Raw genomic sequence first — 16,939 nt, forward strand, 5'->3', positions numbered from 1 at the left:
TTGAGGGGTATCTGTGCAGTTATCACACAATACCCTGTGATCTTAATAAAAGAGGCGCGTCTTTTTAGTGTGTCTAGACACAGTGTCTGGGGACTGTCTAAATATACACCTGCCAATCAGGAACCACAGGTACAGGCCACAGAAAGAAAAGACCAATTAACCAAGAAAACACTCCGATTATTATTTCAGTAAATGGGTTAATTTATGTACAAAAAATAATACAGTTATTACAACACTTTGACAATGGTGGTTCATTTTGTATTGAAAAATAATATATAATTGTTGCTGGCTTACTGGGATGGCTATTAATTATAGAACATTGCGATGCATCCGCAAAAATCAGTTATGTTTTGTTTCTTCAGTTCGAAGACTAATTCCTGACGTGACATGTTAGGTATTACGTAACCACCAGCTCGCCAGAGGGCATATTCACTGGGATGGTACAAAATGGCTGTGCCCATTATACATAATTACATATAACCGTTTTATTAATTAACTATACGATTATACTTGTTGATATTAAATGCCTTAATTGTCTCCTCCTTTAAGTAACCCACAGGTGATTCCCTCTGTTATACATTTCTATTTTTCCATAATTGCTTTAGTAACCCACAGGTGATTCCCTCTGTTATACATTTCTATTTTCCCATAATTGCTTAAATAGTTAAATTATGAATGAATCCATTGACATTTCTAAAAATATATTATGTTTGATACAGCAAAACACAAATAGAAATTCATCCTGCCAAATGGTTAGTTAATGTGCTGAGATTTGTTGTTAAAAGATGTCTGTTTCACATGCTTATTTTGGAACTCTTCAAGGGTAATAAATGAAAGAACTCTTACACTTCCTGGGTCTATTAATAGAACCTAATGTCAGCTTGCTGGCAGGCCAGTTTCACAAACCTGCTTCCTCAGTGTCTTGTCAGGTGGGTTTTATTACATCTTCAAACACATACCAGATACATTCAATATTGTTTAAAAATAACTCTACAGTGCTAAATGGACCAGTTTATTATGAGGAAGGAAGGAAATGTTTTATTTAATGATGCACTCAACACATTTTATTTTTGGTTATATGACATCAGATATATGGTTAAGAACCACACAAATATTGAGAAAGGAAACCCATTGTCGCTACTTTATGGGCTACTCTTTTCGATTAGCAGCAAGGGATCTTTTATATGCACTATCCCAAAGACAGGGCAGGACGTAGCCCAGTGGTACAGCGCTCGCTCGATGCGCGGTCGGTGTGGGATCGATCCCCATCGGTGGATCTATTGGGCTATTTCTCATTCCAGCCAGTATACTACGACTGGTATATCAAAGGCTGTGGTATGTGCTACCTTGTCTGTGGGATGGTGTATATAAAAGATCCCTTGCTGCTTATTGAAAAGAATAGCCCATGAAGTGGCGACAGCGGGTTTCCTCTCTCAATATATGTGTGGTCCTTAACCATATGTCTGATGCCATATAACCATAAATAAAATGTCTTGAGTGTGTCGTTAAATAAAACATTTCGTTCTTTTTCTTTCAATAGATCCACTGAAAGTGATTGATCTTATGACCTATAGCACCTCAGGTAAATGTTCAAGATGCTAGTGACATGAGGTTAAGAGATGACTGGATGTTGGTGGGTAACTGCCTGGCAAAACCCAGTGCTGAATATGTGTGTGACTATATGCCCGATATCTCAAAAGCAGTATGTATTATCCTTTATTACCTACCTGGTAAATATTTGTCATAAAAATATCCACCACTAAGTGCATATTAGAAGCTGTATTTTTGATTGGCTAACAATGAATGAAGACCATTTTGATTGGTTGGACAGTGACCTACTAGCTGAACAGGTCTATGTGTTTCATTCATATAAAATTGTATCATTAACATTCCACATTTATTATAAATGTCATTCAATGGAGTTGACATAAAACTCAGTGAGGCAAAAACTAATGAAAAGCTTACAAACAGTAATAAGGAATACCACAAATACTTCTCTTTTTATAAAGAAAAACATGTAATGTACTTCTTACAGGAATATACCAACTACATGTTATGATCAATGAGACTATGTGGTTTGGATGGTCCATACATCATCATACTAAGGCATAAATACAATTAGATATGTCATCCATCAGACACAATAAATGCAGTACGGTAGTTGCTTTAATTGACATATGTTTTTTCCAAATATCTGTAGCAAATGCTGAATAGTATATTTGTATAATGAAAGAACTTAATTAATTGTGGCAACATTTGGTGAAAATTTAGTCAACAGGCTTGTGTAACCAGTGCACCACCAGACATATCGCTGGGAACGATTATGGGTGGGGGGTGGGGTGGTGGGGTGTTAAACAGAATTCTATTTTAGGCAATTATATATATATTTTTTTCTACAGTTCTTCAATTTGGATAAACAAAAGTACCCTCAAATTTACCAGTTGATTATGAAACAATAACACCTTTCAAAAATGTCTTGTCATTTCCATGACCACAATCAACTTCTAGTATTGTTGTTGAGAGGTGGTTGGAGGAACCAAAAATGTTTGTTTTGCTTAACGACAACACTAGAGCTCATTGATTTATTCAACATCGGCTATTGGATGTCAAACTTATGGTAATTTAAAAGTTAGTCTTCGAAAGGAAACCTGCTACATTTTTCCATTAGTAGCAAGGGATCTTTTACATGTACCATCCCACAGGCAGGATAGCCTTTGATATATCAGTTGTGGTGCACTGGCTGGAGTGTTCAAGAAATTGGAGGAATCACAAAACATGTTTAATATTTTACTATTCATTCAATAGTGATGTCAACAATACTACAATTAACGTGATGTCACAATGTTATAAGACTAATATCTACATGTATAAACTGCACATAAATGACAAATATTTTATTCTTTGAAGCAGGATAATAATAAATAAAATATAACATTTGTTTTTATTACCCATATGGTTAAAACTATCTGGGTACATATCAAAGTGATATGTCCCAGTAGAATGCCAAGTGGAACATAACACTTCGAAGTCACACGATGACGTCATCGATTGGCGCACTACAACCTTACAGGAACGTCAACCAAACGAGTTGAGTGATATAAATTAACATTGAGTATGGGTAATAAATAGGATATTAAACTTGCCAACATTTTATATCATATTTATGCCCCTCGTGAAATCATTTTCATTATCACTGGCTAAATAAAGCTCAAGACAACTGAACATTATTTCACATGGGACATAAACACGATATATATGAAAGCTTGTTTAATATCCTATAATTATTAAATATTAATTTCATGAAACTCATTAACTTCCCTTGGTATCTAATCTCACATTCACTCCCTAAAGCCACAATAACCATTTGTTAGACACCAAAGAGCCACATTTTAAAATGTGCTGAGATGTCATTAAACAAATATTCTTTTCCTTTTCTTTCGGAAATCTGAAACTGTATGTTTTGTGCATCCGGGCCGAGCTGAATGAGAAGTGGTCTGTTAAACACTTTTGCACCTGCTCTACTTCTTTTTTTCACATTCAAGACTTCAGCAGCTAGTTTCTAAAACAAATTCTTTCTTTTTTTTCTCTCCTTTTCTGGCTTTTTCTTTAAGTGCTACTTTTTTTCTTTTTTTTAATGTGTGTTAACTGAGGTTGGCCTTGAAAGGACAACAAAAATTTAATTCAAGTTCAATCATTTTAATGGCCTGTGGGTGTGAGAAGGTGACTGGAGTTGTCTGATCAATCCTCTCAGTGAAAGACCTATCTGTTTATTCCTATTCCAACCAGTGATATGTCAATGGATGTGGTGCGTGCTGTCTTATCAGTGACAATGGTGTAAGTTATTTATAAGTGGAAAAGTCTATATCATAAGCGTGAGAATCACATCAAAGTGACATATCCATACAGGCAAAGATACAAGACTGTAAACAACAACTCTAAAGTAATGCTATAGTTATATTAACAAACAGTAATGGTAGATGAATAGATTTTAAACATTTCATCAAAATATTAAATATATAAATAAAAATAAAACTTATACAATCGCAAATGATTATACATGTTTATATTCATTAAAAAAGTATTTCTGTTCAGTACACTTATTTGTGCTTTAAAGCCACTTTATTACATGAAGTAAGAATTTAAGTACACCTCATTGTTTTCATGTTTTCTTTCTCATCATGACTAATATGTCACCTAAGTTAATAAAATCCATTTGTCAGTCCCTTGTAACACCACTAACCAAAATTTTTAACAAATCTTTCTCACTAGGTTGTGTGACACGGGACTGGAAGTGTGCCAATGTTACAGCCATATATAAAGGTAAAGGTGATATTAAAAGTCCTTCAAATTATAGACCAATTTCTGTAACAATTTACTTTGGCAAAATCTTAGAAAAAATTATATTTAAAAACCTTCATAATTATATCAATGATCATAATATTCTTACTAATAATCAATCAGGCTTCAGATCAAAAGATTCTACAACTAATCAGCTACTAATTATTTATGATATTATAATGAAAAACCTAGATAATGGCAAGGACATAAGATTTGTATTCTGTGATATTACTAAACCCTTTGATAGGGTATGGCATAAAGGTTTAATTTTCAAACTAATGAAATACGGTATCTGTGATAATCTTCTTAATTGGTTCAGCAGTTATTTGTCCGAAAGGAAACAAAGAGTAAAACTTGATGGTCACTTCTCAAATTGGAGGAATATCAATGCTGGAGTACCACAGGGATCTATACTTGGGCCATATCTTTTCTTAATATTCATAAATGATCTAGTAGACAATGTATCTAATAAAATAAAATTATTTGCTGATGATACTTCTCTTGATTGCATTGTCAATGACCACACTTCTACAGCCGAAACGCTAAATGAAGACTTAGAATCTATACATGAGTGGTCAATTAGCTGGGGAGTTGAATTTAGTATAACTAAAACCAAATCAATGTTATTCATAAGAAAACCACATATTGATATTCCTAAGCTAAGGAATTCCTCTTGATAATGTAACCTCCCACAAACATCTAGGGCTTACTTTAAACTCCAATGGTAGATGGACAGATCATATTAATGACATATATACTAAAGCTTGTAAATGACTTAACATTCTACGTATGTTAAAGTATAAATTAAATAGATATTCCCTAACTAAATTGTATGTTGCATTTATAAGACCAATCTTAGAATATGGTAATATAATTTGGGATAATTGTACAGCTGAAGAATCCAATACAATTGAGTCAGTGCAACTTGAAGCTGCCCGTATCATTACAGGACTTAGGAAAGGAACATCTCCAGACAAACTATATTATGAACTTGGTTGGGAACCTTTATATAAACGTTGCAAAAATAGTAAATTAATTATAATGCATAAAATACTTAAAGGCAAAACACCTCAATATCTACTGGATGAAATCTTGCCATATGTTAATCTCACTAATTGTTTTACACTCAGAAATCAACGTCCATTCACTCCACCAACATGCCATACTAATTCATATAAAAACAGCTTTATTCCTAATATTTTGGAGTTATGGAATAATCTTGACAGTTTAACTCAAAATGAACCATGTCTACATACCTATAAAAAATTAATAAAAAAGGGAAATCCCAATCCTTCATCTACTCTCTATCTTATGGAAATCGTAAATGTCAGCTTCGTAACTATGCTAGCAACTTAAACTATCATTTATTTTTAAGCCATCTTTCTGATAGCGCCAAGTTTGCATGTGGAGATAACTGTGAAGATAATTTTCATTATTTTTATGTCTGCCCTCTGTTCATCAGACAAAGATATGATTTATTTGCATCGTTACGGAATTACCTTGATATCTTAGACATTGATCTACTACTATCCGGGTCAATAAACCTATCAATTGAAGAAAACAATTTAATTTTTAACGCAGTACATAAACATATAGCTGAAAGAAAGAGATTCGAGTTGAACTAACTTATTATTCTGATCTTACTGCCCCATATAAGGTTAGCTCCAACAATAGGATCATTACTATCATATTTTTTCTCGACTATCCCATTTCTATTCTATCTACTCTCTACCTTTTATTACTATATACTAAAAAATATTAATTATGTTAAATATTTTATGCCATTAGACATTGTTATTATGCTTTAGATATATATGATTATGAATATTGTCTGATGTGCATCTTGTTTAGGAGAGCACTTATATAGGCTCTGCCTGTTGAGCAATCCTTTTGATTCTTTTTTGATCAATAAAATATCTCCAAAAAAAAAAAATTGTAAAAAACAAGATCAAGTAAAAAAGACATTAAACATCTATAATAAAAATATTTATTCTATAACTTACCCATGATATCCATGTCATAAACGCATGTGATAATTTAGTGTATTAATTTGTGTAATAATGGTATGCAAATTTAAAGTTATATGTATACACAAAGAAAAAAGTTAAGCACCCCTAGATGTAATTAGTACTGAAATAGCCCCATTCGTAAAAACTGCAAATTACATGATGAATATGTCAAGAATGGTGTTCCATCGAAATAATAGGAGAGTACAATAACAACTGTGACATCCCACAACAGAACAACATGCACATCCATCATGTCACCCATGCTTTGCTCAAAATGCAGTATCAATACACTGCAATTGTTGCCATTTAACATCACTGTCTTGCATTGTTGAAGTTTAATTGTTGAATATGGCACGTCGACGGTTATCAGAGGCCCAAAGATGGCGTATTATTGATATGCATGCGACTGGCATGAGCTTCAAAAGTATAGGACGTCAAATGGGGCATCATTACACCATAATCAGCAGACTGATACAAAAACACGGGCATATCAATGCTGTAAAGGATCTCCCATGGTCAGGGAGACCGCACATGACGTCACAGTGCGAGGACAGGGCCCTGCTTCGGCTCGTACGTCGTCAACCCTTTGCTACGTCTCCTGTTCTGAAGAACCAGTGGTTATCCAATAGACAGATGTCAGCCAGAACAGTGAGCAATCGTCTGAAATTTGTGGGATTGAAGGCCAGAAGGGTCATCAAGCGTCCCTTTCTTGCTGATCATCATGAAAGACGCCATTTAGCGTGGTGTTTGGCCCAGAGAGGTTGGAATCTGAGGTCCTGGCGAAGAGTCCATTGGTCCGACAAAAGCTGGTTCCTGCTCTATGTCACAATTGGCCAATTGAGAGTTTGGAGACATAAAAATGCTGCCTACTCACTCAGGAACATACGACCTATGACCTCGTATGGTGGAGGTTCAGTAATGGTTTAGGGTTGCCTATGATTGTAAGCTGGATCTTGTCACCATCCAAGGCAACCTCAATGGTGATCGGTACATTCGTAACGTCCTGCAAGCAGTTGTTGTCCCACATTTTGACAACCATCCACTCGCCACCAGACATGGATGACAAAGCTAGGCCACATCGTTCCCGAGCAGTAACAGCTTTACTCTAAACTAAAGCAGTGACGACCCTGCCCTGGCCAGCCAGGAGTCCTGACCTAAACCCACTAGAGCATGTTTGGGACATCTTGGGGCATGGAGTACAGGCACTGACCCCACCTGTACAGACTCTGGCACAATTAGAGGCAGCTCTTCATCGAGAATGGCAGCAGTTGCCCATGCAACAGATCAGACGACTTACTGGAGGGATGAGACGAAGGGTGGAAGCTGTCATCCGGGCACGTGGCGGGTTTACCTGCTATTGATGATTTGTGTCATGAATGTCATCTGTGAACTTCAAATGACATTTTTCATCATCGATCATGATGTTGACTTATGTTTCTGACTCTGCACCTCCATACTTATTGTGCCTCAGTTTTTGGTTCAAATACAGCATATTGGAATTCTTCTCAGAATAATGATTAAAATTTCAAAACTGGATACACTTGTTATGTTTTCTTACTGTCAAAGATATATTCTTGCAAAACACATTTGTTTTTCCGAGGTTATGTTATCAGGCTTTCAACGCCAAACCTCGTAAGACAAGTCATTGTGAAAAATACAGGGGGTGCTTAACTTGTTTCTTTGTGTATATATGCAAATTTGCAAGCTAGGTCTCTAGGTAATAATATATTAGTTGAAATGTGTGACATCAAACTAATTTGTGCTAAATATTATGATGTCATATTACCGATGGAGACGACTTTATACTGTCATTTACTAAATATTGGATGAAAATATTATTTTAGAAGTGTTATAGGATAACTAGAATTCGTTACTCATATTTTTTAATATATAAATATCAACCTCGTCAAATTAATCAATATATGTCTCAGCAGAGCCTTGACAAATACCAATTAGCATAGACTTGGTGGATATTTTCCATATTAAAAAACCACTCTATATATTTATACACACTCAAACAACACTTCTGTATCATTTTTTAAATTTAAAATATTTTTTCATGCACCACATCGGGTGAGATCACAAACACAAATCCCCAAGAATACTTAATGCTGACACACAGTTAAGCCTACTCATCCTTTGCTATAGATAGTGAATGATTCCACTTTGAAATAAAATCTATTAAATACATGGTGGTTTGTAATTAACTAAATTACATCCAATTACCATATACATCCTATACACATAGTTTTTGTTGGTGTTTTGCATGTGCAGTTTGACACTTTTATTCATAAACTGACATCATAAATACTCACCTCTAAGTGTCCTACCTTTACTTTTTATGTAACTATAGCAAAATCCCCGTAGTAGGTTGGGTTTTTTGGGTGTGTTTTTGTTTTTGGGGGGGGGGGGGGGTGTTATTGTTTTGGGGTTTTTTGGGGGGGTTTTCATTTTTTTTGGGGGGGGGCGATACCTGTGCAAGAACATAAAAACTAATTGCTTGCTGTATATATATATGGAATCTAACAAACCTCATACCGCATAAGCATGCCACATGAGCAAATTATGTTTACAAGCTTGCAGACTGTTGTCACAATTATATGAATCATAACACAGATGTAAGTTCAGCTTGTTAAAGGGAGATAAGTCATTAAATGGGAAAATAATAAAAACATTCACTGGTTGAAGAAAAAGATAAACACCGAACTGCATGGAAATCTCATCAAACACAGATCAAATTATCAAACAGAAAGTATGTAGACATCTCTCAGCCTGGCTCAGCCAGGCTTAACAGCTAAGCCTGGCTTCACTTGGAATAAACAACCCAGCAATATTTTGTCAGTAAAAATAACAAAGTACATGTCAAGTAGCCTTCAAAAAGGTGTTACAAATATATGTTTTTCATTCACTTCATCTAACTCAGTCAGTAGTGTGCTTGTCTGAGGTAACTTTGGTGACAGGATCACACCTTCGTGGTGAACCCATTCTCTGATTGGACTTTTTCCCCCATCCCATCTAGTGCCCCATGGCTGGTATATCAAAGGCCATGGTATGTGCTGTCCTGTTTGTGTGAAAGTGCATATAAAAGATTCTTTGCTGCTAATGAACTGAACAGAACAGAACAGAACTTTATTCACTCAGAACACCATCGTTGTTACATCTGAAGTGGTTTTGCGAACATGTAGCAGGTTTATTCCGAAGTGAAAATTACCAATAGCTGATGATTGATATACTCTTGTGGTGTCACTAAACGTTTAACAAACTTTAACTGTCCAGGTCAGAGGGTACTGATTAGCTGTCATGGTGAGTAGTACTCCACATTGGTAATAATTCTAAAAGTATTCCCTTAACTCTAATCCTATCTTGCTAAAGGTCATGTATGTGCTGTCCTTTCTGTGGGAAAGTGTGTTTCTCTGAAGACTACATGTCAGAAATTTAAACAAATGTTTGACATCCAATAACTAATGATTAATGAATCAATGTTAACAAAACAAACTCTACCCTCTCATACAATATTAGGCATTCTAAACAAATGTTTGACATCCAATAACTAATGATTAATGAATCAATGTTAACAAAACAAACTCTACCTCTCATACAATATTAGGCATTCTAAACAAATGTTTGACATCCAATAACTAATGATTAATGAATCAATGTTAACAAAACAAACTCTACCCTCTCATACAATATTAGGCATTCTAAACAAATGTTTGACATCCAATGACTAATGATTAATGAATCAATGTTAACAAAACAAACTCTACCCTCTCATACAATATTAGGCATTCTAAACAAATGTTTGACATCCAATGACTAATGATTAATGAATCAATGTTAACAAAACAAACTCTACCCTCTCATACAATATTAGGCATTCTAAACAAATGCAGATTAAATGGTGTCATAGGGCTCCCTTTTTGTAGAGAGGGGGCTGGTTTTGCCTGAATTAAATGAAAATCAACATTTATTCAGATTAGCATTACTACCAAACAGCTATATAGGGTTGCAAATGATTCACTATGCATTTTACATTTACATGGATTACAACTAATTTTGAGGGTAGAATGATGGAAATACATGGTAAAAAGGTATTAGGTTAGCACTTTTTTTATATATAATTTTTGCCCGAATTTGAGATTTTGCTCCAGTACTAGGGGAACAGTTGGCCCTCCTGACCCTGTCTCATATGCTTATGAATAGTGCGCTTCTGTGCTTATAGCCAATAAACAACCATTCCTTTCAATATTAAAAAAACAAACTATCAATGTTGTTACAGTAATTCAAACAAATAAAAGGGAAAATATTAATAAATTGGACACTAGTTAACATTACCAGTAAATAATCTCCGAAATATACTTCTTCCATTAGTGTGAAAATAGTCCAATAACGTTTCACTTTCACTGTATTGTAATTATCACACAAAAGGTATAAAGGCCAAACTCTTCTGATGAGTCCCAATAATAATACACTTTTATCTGTATTCGGGGAAGAGTCACTGCCTAAAGAAACGTGATATGGACATGGTGGATTGAGTTACCTCCACAGAATTGCTCAGGTCTATTCAGACAACGTAATGCTACCTGTCTGCATACCTGGTGCTTCATCAGTGGACAAGAAATGGGTGAGGACAGTGTAGGCAGTGACATCAAATGAAATTAATTGTAATTACGAGGGCAAACCAAGGCCAAAAATTCAAGATGCGAAAGAAGTGATTAAGAAAGAAAAGTTTGTTGATCAGGAGAGTCTAAGAGCACGGGCCCTTCTCATATTTTAAAAAACTATGGCCTGAAAGGCAATAATCTGGCATAGATCTACAGCACAAAATGGACACAAAAATGTTCTGCCATAAACATTAAAATGTGAAAAAGTTTAAATTTTAATAGAGAGAATAATACAACTACAATAAATATGTATCATAATGTAACCCTGCAAAATAACTGAATGCTTTTTGGAGTGATATGCAATACATTCAGTCACCGTCAGCATTATTTGTATTGGTACGAATTTCAAAATACTTTGAGCAAATAACTAAAATATGAAACATCCCAGTTATAAAACTGCATACAGTGGGTCATCTCCACTGCATATTTAAACACTGACTGTGTAAAGATCAAATCTGAATGACATAATCATATTTAAACACCGACTGTGTAAAGATCAAATCTGAATGACATAATCATATTTAAACACCGACTGTGTAAAGATCAAATCTGAATGACATAATCATATTTAAACACTGACTGTGTAAAGATCAAATCTGAATGACATAATCATATTTAAACACTGACTGTGTAAAGATCAAATCTGAATGACATAATCATATTTAAACACTGACTGTGTAAAGATCAAATCTGAATGACATAATCATATTTAAACACTGACTGTGTAAAGATCAAATCTGAATGACATAATCATATTTAAACACACTGACTGTGTAAAGATCAAATCTGAATGACATAATCATATTTGACTGTGTAAAGATCAAATCTGAATGACATAATCATATTTAAACACCGACTGTGTAAAGATCAAATCTGAATGACATAATCATATTTAAACACCGACTGTGTAAAGATCAAATCTGAATGACATAATCATATTTAAACACCGACTGTGTAAAGATCAAATCTGAATGACATAATCATATTTAAACACCGACTGTGTAAAGATCAAATCTGAATGACATAATCATATTTAAACACCGACTGTGTAAAGATCAAATCTGAATGACATAATCATATTTAAACACCGACTGTGTAAAGATCAAATCTGAATGACATAATCATATTTAAACACCGACTGTGTAAAGATCAAATCTGAATGACATAATCATATTCCGTGATCAAAATTATATCAGTGCAAAAGGCCGAGTTGAAAGAAAAAGAAAGAAAGAAATGTTTTATTTAACGACACACTCAACACATTTTATTTATGGTTATATATTATGGCGTCAAACATATGGTTAAAGACCACAGAGATAATGAGAGAGGAAACCCATTGTCGCCACTTCATGGACTACTCTTTTCGATTAGCAGCAAGGGATCTTTTATATGCACCATCCCACAGACAAGGTAGTACATACTACGGCCTTTGGTATACCAGTCATGGTGCACTGGCTGTAATGAGAAATAGCCCAATGGGTCCACCGATGGGGATCGATCCCACACTGACCATGCATCGAGTGAGCACTGTACCACTGGGCTACGTCCCGCCCCTGAGAGAAGGTTTTAGGTAAAGTTGTGATTGTTTCCATGATGCACTATTTTGCAGGTTGATATCTCTCATTTGAAAGATGAATCTGATTAATGACTCCCAGTCTCCACTGTTTCACCTCATGTGTGACAAATTTAATTACCAAGTATTCATTTCTTTGATTGTAACTAATTTGGAAATACATGTACATGTACATGCTCTAATATTTAAATGTTTGACTCTAATTGATTTTTTAAAATCAGTTTTCAATGACAAGCATGTACACATGTTGTGGTATACTTGAATTATTCTTCATACTGAATATCCTAAATTTATGTTTATATTAAAATGGGTAAAATATTGCACTATACATTCACTTGTATTAATTTAATATTTTTATTGTGTTAACAAAGCACAATTTTATGTTTCTGAAAGTCAATAAAAAATGTCCATATTTTACATTATATTATTTCAAATTGCACATCTCTTCCAGAGTTAAAACTCTGACATAAAAAAAGTCATTTAAAACAAGAATTTTGAGAAATTAAAAGTTTCACTTATCATAAAATATCATAAAGCATTTATAGATGCAACTATAAACCAAATTTCATTGACCTGGGATTTACAGTTTGTAAGAAACTGATGTACTGGTAAATGTAAAACTTTAAAATTAAACTTGAACACAGAAGTTGATAACCATCGTCACTGCCATTGCTGGTGTCAGAAAAGTAATACCTATATATGTAGTCTTTTTAATTCATAAAGGCGAGACTGTGATGAACATCCATAGGTGCAACTATAAACCAAGTTTCATTGACCCAGGACTTACAGTTTGTAAGAAATGTAAAACTTTAACATTAAACTTGAACACAGAAGTTGACACTGTTGCCACGGCCACTGCTGCTGTCAGAAAAAAAACCCTATATCTTCTCGTCTTTTTACATCACAAAGGCAAAACAAAAAAGCATGTTAACTGAAGGAAAGTTTAGCATGGTGATAGTGCTCAGTTCCATGTAATTTCACTGTATCAACAATCCGGCAGCCATGTCTATGAGAGGGTTACTCTCTTTTGTTATTTATGAAAGCAATGGCCTCATTCACAGACAGGTAAACAAAAATATACATCTTAGCACAATATGATCTTAAGCCTACAGGCAGAGTCAAAACATCTTGTTTGGTTTCATAATATTAATCAAATATTACCTACTTTCTCCAACTATTGCATATATGACTTGACTTCTAGAAAGGAGATTAGATCCATTTCTTTTATCAGTTCCACACAAACACTGCCTTGTAGTTTAATACTGAGCAGTAGACCTATATGCCACATGCAAACAGAATTTGAGATAAAGTGGACATCACTTTGCACACAGAGATATAGTGGAAGTATGCAAAAATTCCTCATGCAAATATATTAAAATACATGAGATGATTAAATATACAGAATAAATCAACCACAAAAAAAAGAAAATGATACCGTATGGATTATATCTGTATTTCTGTGTCAAATTTTTACAGCTTTCTACTTACTTTTATTACATGGAAACCATTTTCTAAAAGTAACTTTAAATTACACAAGATTACCATACTCACATTTCTACTCAGTCTGAACCCTGCTATATTAGATATACATGTATGTACCCAAAGAGTTGTTTCCCTTACCTAATACATGTATGTACAATAAATATTTAAGTAGAATTAATCAATTGTTCTCGGTGGCATCATGGTTAAGCCATAGGACATAAGGCTGGTAGGTACAGGGTTCGCAGCCCGGTACCGACTCCCACCCAGAGTGAGTTTTAAGGCCACTACACCCTTTTTTCTCTCACTAACCACTAACAATTAACAACGAATCCACTGTCCTGGACAGACAGCCTAGCTGAGGTGTGTGTGCCCTGGACAGTGTGCTTGAACCTTAACTGGATATAAGCACGAAAATAAGTTGAAATGAAATGAATTGTTTGATCTGGCCTCAGTGGTGTTGTGATTAAACTATCAGACATAAGGCTGGTAGGTACTGGGTCCACATCCTGGTACTGGCTCCCATCCAGAGCAAGTTTAACGACTCAAAGGGTAAGTGTAAGGCCACTACACCAACTTCTTTTTCACTAACCACTAACAACTAACCCACTGTCCTGGACTGACAACCAAATAGCTGAGGTGTGTGCACAGGACAGCATGCTTGAACCTTAATTGGATAGAAGCATGAAAATAACTATAAATGAATGAATTGTTCGATTCCTGTCTTGGACGAAGGAGCTGGCAGTGGTCAGAACTTATGTCCAAGACAGGCATGTGCTATAACAGTTTGTTCTAAATGTTAACATAAAACCAAATGATCTTAATTGCTTGATTAATTTTAAAGAAATTAATGAAAGAGATTGAATTAATAGAATGAATAAATGAGTAAATAAATGAATGGATGGATGTACAAATGTAGAAACGAATGAAGGAATAGTTTAGCAGTTATAATACTCAAAACCAATAACAACATCAGCTGCTGTTTGAACCTTACCTATAAATGGTTAGTAAATGAAGAGATTAAAGTACGTACCTCTTGATGCTTGGACGGAGCGACAACAGCAGACTTCTTGTTAGGAGTGGCAGACCCGTCACTCTGAAATATTGATAGTCATTCTCATCAGTGACTAGTGATTTCATATCAAACTCTGATACAGGCAACAAATTAACTACAACATTAATAATATATTAAAGTTTAGAGATACTTTAAACATACTGGCCTGGGCCCCATTCCACAAAGCGATCTTAGCCCTAAGATCAACTTAGTGCATAGGGTAGCTATGCGCCTAAGGTAATCTTAGGGATAAAATCGCTTCGTGGAACAGGTCCCTGGTGCTTATAAAACCTTTAAAAGTCTAGACTCAAGATTCTAATTCTAGGAGTGATATCCAAAGTGCATGTATGGGACAATCTCTAATGGAGGAGCCATCATAGTCTCTAGTACGGTGGGTAGGGTGGCATAAGCCACATTTTTACCTTTATTTATATAAAATAGAAAAAAACCCTCACATTTTCATCCTCAAGGAATCTCCCCACCCCCTCCCCCACATCGTACAGGCCTAAATAGTCTGAAACTTTATTGTTATGGCAATGCCATACAAATTGTAGGAAGCACTGGCCCAGGACTTATGGCTTATGAAAACGTATGTACCAGTAACGATGTGCTAGTAAATATAATCAAATCCATCTACTGAGCAGAAGTGAGAACTGATATAGCAAATACAAATAGATTGTTTAATTGTAAATTAAACAAAGAATACATGCTTCAAACCTCTTCAGTTAAGTGTCAATTCAGTTCAGGCTGCTCAACATACACATTCAGATCAAGCTGTTATAGTGCACACCTGTTATGGGTGCAAGATCCGACTACCGCCAGCTCTTCTGTCCCGGACAGGAAAGGGATGGGGTAGGGAGGAGAAGGCATGATTGCAGTAGCACAGGCAGCCCAACCAGTCTCAGAAGTCAGCAAGGGAGGTTTTTGGTAGTACAGAATTTGCACTGTTTTTGTTCAGGAATTATAGCTAAATATGAATGGTTTGGGTATAAATTTCTTAAGAAGATTGTGTGCTTAATTTGCAGTAGTTTAGCCTAATTGAAATAATCAAGGTGATATATTAAAAGTATTTGATGTCTGGAAATGTTAAGTGTAAGCCATTCTTGAATAAATCCACCCTGAGGCCAACAGCTAGCACCAGCTTTGGTGGAGTCGGGGTTTAGCCATTGGACTTAAGGCTGGTAGGTACAGGGTTCTCAGCCTGGTAACGCCTCACACCCAGAGCGAGTTTTAATGACTCAGTAGGTAGATGTAAGACCACTACACCCTCTTCTCTCTCACTAACAACTAACAAACTAACCTACTGTCCTGGATAGACAGCCCAGATAGCTGAGGTGTGTGCCAAGGACAGCATGCTTGAACCTTAATTGGATATAAACACAAAAATAAGTTGAATGAATGTGGCCATTCACGGGTATAGGCAGAGTGATCAAGAGGTTTCCAGTTTCTTTAATAAAAATGTGTTTATTCTATACACCCAAATAACCATTCTATACACCCAAATAACCATTCTATACACCCAAATAACCATTCTATACACCCAAATAACCATTCTATACACCCAAATAACCATTCTATTAGCGGTTATGTATTTCATTGTGTTTATACATGTTCACATGTTTTATTATTACACTGAAGAAAAGAAGTGGAATCAAATTTTAAAAAGACATGATAGCCTTGGTGGGTTAGGTTATTTCAAAGAAAATAGTTTTTAAATTAGCTTTACTTTGTACATAATATATTTACCAAAAGTTTACTTCAGTTAATGTTTTCCCAACTACATCTGTTTGTACTCTGAACATTTACTAATTATTTGCTGTAA

At 35.0% G+C, this 16,939-nt stretch overlaps 1 protein-coding gene across 1 annotated transcript in view; it reads right to left on the bottom strand.

The window, feature by feature from the left end:
• The window catches only part of LOC121380513 (RNA-binding motif, single-stranded-interacting protein 3-like), a 282,378-nt gene extending 267,223 nt beyond the window's left edge, over positions 1 to 15,155 (bottom strand). Inside the window, exon 1 of the mRNA XM_041509356.1 lies at positions 15,097 to 15,155. The gene's annotated coding sequence lies outside the window, so the exon portion shown is untranslated. The remainder of the gene's footprint in view (positions 1 to 15,096) is intronic.
• Positions 15,156 to 16,939: the final 1,784 nt, after the last annotated feature.

Source organism: Gigantopelta aegis, chromosome 9 (assembly GCF_016097555.1).
Source record: "Gigantopelta aegis isolate Gae_Host chromosome 9, Gae_host_genome, whole genome shotgun sequence".
In the NCBI taxonomy this organism is placed as follows: domain Eukaryota; kingdom Metazoa; phylum Mollusca; class Gastropoda; order Neomphalida; family Peltospiridae; genus Gigantopelta; species Gigantopelta aegis.